This window comes from Glycine soja, chromosome 16 (genome assembly GCF_004193775.1).
Source record: "Glycine soja cultivar W05 chromosome 16, ASM419377v2, whole genome shotgun sequence".
Classification (NCBI taxonomy): Eukaryota; Viridiplantae; Streptophyta; class Magnoliopsida; order Fabales; family Fabaceae; genus Glycine; species Glycine soja.
Genome location: NC_041017.1, coordinates 24,500,630 through 24,506,629, shown reverse-complemented (window position 1 = coordinate 24,506,629; position 6,000 = coordinate 24,500,630). Strand labels below are relative to the sequence as shown.

The 6,000-nt window shown below is 36.4% G+C and overlaps 1 pseudogene; it reads right to left on the bottom strand.

Moving 5' to 3' along the window:
* Window positions 1-2,631: 2,631 nt before the first annotated feature.
* Window positions 2,632-5,774, bottom strand: LOC114388945 (annotated as a pseudogene).
* Window positions 5,775-6,000: the final 226 nt, after the last annotated feature.

The window sequence follows — 6,000 nt, the reverse complement described above, 5'->3', positions numbered from 1 at the left end:
AAACCTGAAATAGGCACTGTGTAATCGATTACACATACCTGGTAATCGATTACCAGTGACCCATTCCTCTGTGTAATCGATTACACAGACTGGTAATCGATTACCAGAGGCCTCCACAACCTGCTACCTTCATTTCTAAGCCTGGTAATCGATTACTAGAAGCCCTCATAGCTTCCTGACCTCATTTTCAAGCCTGGTAATCGATTACACCCCTTGGTAATCGATTACCAGAGACCATCTTAGTCTCCTGTCTTCATTTTTAAGCCTTGTAATCGATTACCCACCCTTGGTAATCGATTACCAGAGGCCATAACCCACATATCAATCAAAGTTCACAGCTGGCCAGCCACCACAAGCCTCCTTGCTTTGTGGTCTTTGTTCCTTTTCTCTGTTGACTGCCAGGAGCTCGCCTGTTTAGGTACATCACAGGTTCTCACTGACTGACTATGCCTGGGTTGGGTCGGGATTGGTCAAGCTTGGTTTTGGACAATAGCACCCCACCTGACGTCCCCAAGGTCTCCTGACCCCCGCGACATATCTCCAGGTACCACTCTGTGGTCAACGAATAAAAGCAGGAAGTTTCACCCTTCTACACTTCCTCATCTCAACCTTGTAGGATCATGGGGCACCCATCACATGTGGTACTAGGTGGCAGTCGGGCGATGGTGCACAACAAGTTTTCCACATCCTCAAATCGCGCATAAATCCACCATCCCCTGTTGCCCACCTCCAACTGAGCTCACGTACTCCCACGTAGCCCATATCCTCGTTTCTCTCAACACCGGGTCCCCATCAATCCTCCCAAGCTTCCCCAACATCCAAGCAAAACAACATTCAAACAGCACAAACTATCACAGCCAAGAAAACAGAGCAAAGGCAGAAAACTCTGCCAAAACACCAACCGAAATCACAGCTTTTCTCACTTAAAGACCCCAGTAACAATTCCTTCGTTCCAATTCATTAACCGTTGGATCGACTCCAAAATTTTACTGGAAGTCTCTAGTACATAAGCCTACATTTTGACCGTTGGGATCTACTAGCAAACATCCAGAACTCATTCTGCACTACTCTTTCCACAGCCAATCACACACAAGCATTTTTCTACACAAAGCCAAAATCCTGCTGCACCTATTTTGACAGCAAAATTCTGCATAAGTGCATATTTCGAAAATCACACTTCCCCTCATCCAATCTTGCCCAAATCAATTCCTACAAGTCCCAAATCATGTATCAATCATGTCTAACCCAAAGTCAAGCTTCAAAACACAGCAACACAGAATCTAGGTGTCCCATACCCCTCAACTCAATGGGTTTTCTAGGTTTGAGAAGTGAAATTGGGGATGAGGTAGATTTGAATCAAACTCTCACCTCACACAAGTCTATAACATCAATTTAAACTTGTTCAAACTGGATTTACACCTAAAATTTCATCGAATCAAAATTTGACTCTTCAACACCCAAATTTACCCTAGAAATGGCTCTTTGTTCACTTTGATCATTTGTTTTTCTCTCTAGCACAGCCTAACCTTTCTCATAAGTCCTAAATGGCATTTCAAGCTAAGATTAACTCACTTTAACCTCCATTTACCACAGAATCCAGATTTAACCTTCCAACTCTCAAAGCCTCACTCTTTTTCCACTCATACACCACATTCTCACTTTCTAACCCTAGGTTAACTCTACCCTTCATCTCTAACAGTTTTCCATAAGCAATTTCAGCACATAAACATCACAAGCATCATCATAAAAGCCCTAAAACTGAATGGGTAAGCCTAACTCATCCAAACATGGCAAGTTCAACATGCTTTCAACAAATTTCTTCACAAATAATCATCATAAAGCAGAAACCTAGCAAGACTACCCATCATATCTCCCAAAACCCCATACCCACGAAAATCAAAGGAGAAAGAAGTTCACCCAAACCTAAAATTTTGAAGTCCCACTCGTAGACACGCACTTCACGACTCCGAAAATGCCCTCCTTTCGCGATTTGGAGCAGAAATGGGCCCCAAAGGTTGAAGCTTTGTTTGGAGCTTCAATGGAGAATGAGGGAGAAAGAAAGGCAACGTGAGGGAGAGAGGAAAAGGCTTCAGAAAAATGTGGGGCTGAGTGAGGAGAGAGAGAGAGTTGCTTTTTTTTTAATTTTCAAAAGGCTTTTTCCTCATTTCTTATTATTTTATTATAAACTATGTCACATGTCTCCATTTGAGTGGAGCAAAAAGGGCCCACTTCCTCTTTTGATTGTGACCCATACTCAGTCACAAAAGTGAGAAAAATCTGACCTTTGAAACGCTAAAATTCTGCCTCGGTTTGCGTGCCGTTTCTCTGGTTCCAGTTCCTCGCGTTTCTCTACGTCCGTCGGGGCCAGTTTTCGAAAGTAGGCAATATATATATCAAAACGCTCAGAATAAAACCCCGAGCGTGGTTCAGAGGTTGGTTTCGTTAAATTGTAAGTCGCACGCAAAATGATGATTTTTAAACTAATTAATTAAGAATTAACCCGTAACTTCCCAGTTATGGACTTATCTTCCTTAGTTAGCCTAACCCGCGTATCTTGCCCCCTCTATTCCTACTTCTATCAAGAACATATATGCATATACACTGAATAATACTTATATATATATATATATAATCGTTCAAAATACATTGTTTTCAAAAATTCCGGGTAGAAATTTTCAAGATGTCACATAAACCGTTTTAATATCCAACGTCGCTGGAAACTCGAGACTTTAAACGACGGTTATAAGACAACTGTCATAGAAAAGTCCAACTTTTTACGACGATTATCAATAACAACCGTCTTAGAAAAGGTATCTTTCTAAGACGGTTGTTAACTGGGACCATCTTAGAAAGTCTTAAAAAGGATATATTCTAAGATGGTTGTTAGCTAACAACCGTCTTAGAAAGGGTACTTTCTAAGACAGTCGTTAGCTAACATCCATCTTAGAATGTTCACTTTCTAAGACAGTCTACATAAAAACCATCTTAGAAACGCTATGCAGCGAAGCCACCGACACCCTACTCTTAATTTCATTCACCACAATTGTATGCAATACGCTCTTGTATTTTCCGTTGCTATATATCTGTTAATTAATTCCAACCCATAAAATAAAATCATGATCAGCACAATATATACAAACCACAAATATGATATTTTTGCAACTTGTCATGTTTTTTTAGCTTGATTTCCCAGTACTATTTTATTTTAATTAACGGCCAATCTCACCTTTGTTATATTCAGTTCTACTTTCTAAAGATGCAGTACACACACTCACTTTTCATCACGATATAGTACACACTCGCTATAATCACACAATAAAAACACAAAATAATAGTACTAATTAAGGTGCATTAGTAAAGATAAATTATTCTAACTATTATGCTGCATTTAGATTTTATTATGCATGAGAGATAAACAATAATATATATTAAGATATTTATTCATGTTGTTATAAATTAATTCATGCACTTCAACAAAAAGTACTATTTTTCAACTTAACCATATCTTATACAGGTCTTCAACTTAACTAATTAACTCAATTAGACAAAGATTGTAAAAATATAAAAATACTATTTTTCATGGTATAACTAATGATTAATTAATTGCTATCCCCCAATTTATCCAGTTGTTCATCATGCCGATAAGAAAACAAGATATTTATTTTTTTAATAATTTCAAAGTGATCATGTTATATTGTTATTCAGTTTGGTTATAATATATTATATATTTTTCTTATCATGCTAAAATATTTATATACTTATAAAATTCATTAGCAACAATTTTAAATAATTTATCATACTATATTTTTTTAGAAGGCAAAAGAAGAATTTTATTCAAAGAACAAGAAGTGAATAGAAATTATCATACTGTAATATTATATTTATAAACTATTTCAATGATATATTTTTGTATAGATATAATATAGTATATAATGTATATTTGTGTACCCGTTAGGCTTACAAAATTGTGTTATAAAGTGCATGTAACTATATTGAGTGTGCATCTTCCATATTTTTGAAAATGAAGGGAATTTATGGGTTACCTCTAAGTGATCACCGACATTGACAACGGAGGCATTTGGAATGGGTTGAACGGTGACCCATTTGTCTTGGTGTTGGATTTGCAAGCCTTCTACCTCGTCTTGTAGGAGAAGTGTGAGGAAGCCATAGTCGGAGTGAGGGGGCATCCCAAGGGTAAGGTCTGGTTGAGGGCATGGTGGGTAGAAACTGGCCACCATCATTTGGCTCTCATTTTCAAACTCTTTGAGAATATTGTCATCCTCTTCTTGATTGGCTTCCACAATTCCTAAGCTCTCTAGGATGGCTTCCATCACCACCAGGAACAAATGTTTGGTTTCTTCTGCATTGGTGGCCACCACTTTCCTGGTTTTAAATAAAAATTAAAAATATATATATATCAAACTAGGCACTTGCATGACAGGTTGTAAATAAAATAACATTATTATCAATATTTTTTCTCTTTATTTCTCTCCATATATTGCATCATTTCTTTTATTTTTATTTTCAAAATTATAATTATATAATTAGTGAAAACCATAAATATCAAAGCCAAGACTTGCATGACAGTGTTGCTTAATTTTGGACCATATTTTTATAACAGAATTCAAGTATATTTTGATAATTTAACTACTGGCTATTAAAAGCATACAATATTATTATTTTTCTTTTTTATCAGTATTTTAAAAAATCATTTTTATTTATCTGTCATTTTAAAGTTTAAAATATCCTTTTTTTTCAATTATCTTCTTAATTATAATTTTTAAAATGACAATAATTACCAATATCAACGGAATTGTTAGAGAAATAAATGAGAATAAGATTAATTCGTAAGAGATATGATTATAAAAGATAAATAACACAACAAAAAATAAAAAATAATTATTATATTTCTTAGTTTGATTTTAATCAGCAAATAAAAAAATATTTTTTTTCCTAAAACACTTAAGTATAAAATGTAGTTGTCCACTAGAGAGGGGGGAGGGGTGGTTAAATTAATGATTTTAATTATTTAAATATAGTTATAATTCTATCTAATGAATTAAGCTAGTCGATTGTAACTTGCTTGTAATAGTACTCCACTACTCACCGAATGTCCACTGGTGAAGCAGGCCAATGGAGGAGTAAATCTGGTAAGGGATGGCACAGGAGTTTCAAGAAATCCCTCACAGGAGTCTTTGGTTTGACTGAAGCTGGTCCCTCATCGAATCGGTGCTCGCATATCAGTTGTCATGTACTTAGCTCTCTCCTCCAAAGGGAGATCGAAGAACCTCCCATTCACATCTATCATCCTCCTCACAACATCCTCCGAGATGCAATGATTTACCAGCTGCACTTAGGCAACATTAATTGAATGTGTTAGACATTTTATATTTAATATTAAACATACTATTTTAAATCCATTAAAAAAGTTAGAACAACAAACAAAGGAGAATCCGTCTTCAGTCCATGCACCAAAGACTTACCTGGAAAAATCCATAGTGTTGACAAGCATTGGCTAGGGATCGAAGGACTTGGGGCCTATTTGAACCACGCAATTCGGAAAAATCAATGATGGGTAATTGAAGATTTTGCTTCACAACATTTGAATGCTCCACACTACTCTTGGTGGGTCTTTCGGAAACAGGAAGTATGTACTTCTTAGGCACCGCATTAAGATGACCTTTCTCACACAAGTGTTTCACTCCTTTCTGATATTGACTTTTTGGGATATCATCCTTGCCCTTTTGCTCATTTAGTGCCATTGCAGGAGACATATACACTAATGCAAAAGCGTAAATTTAGGACACTAAAACAAGGACGGTTTTAAAAAACCGCCTTGGTAAAAAATGCAGCAACCTTTCAACGCCGGTTTTCTAAAAACCGCCTTGAAAACAGCTTTTCAAATACGATTTTTAAGAACCGTCCTTATCTTTAGATATTTTCTCTCCTCTGAAAACGCAAATCGCACCTCAGCGGACACGTGGCACCTTCTCATAAGCT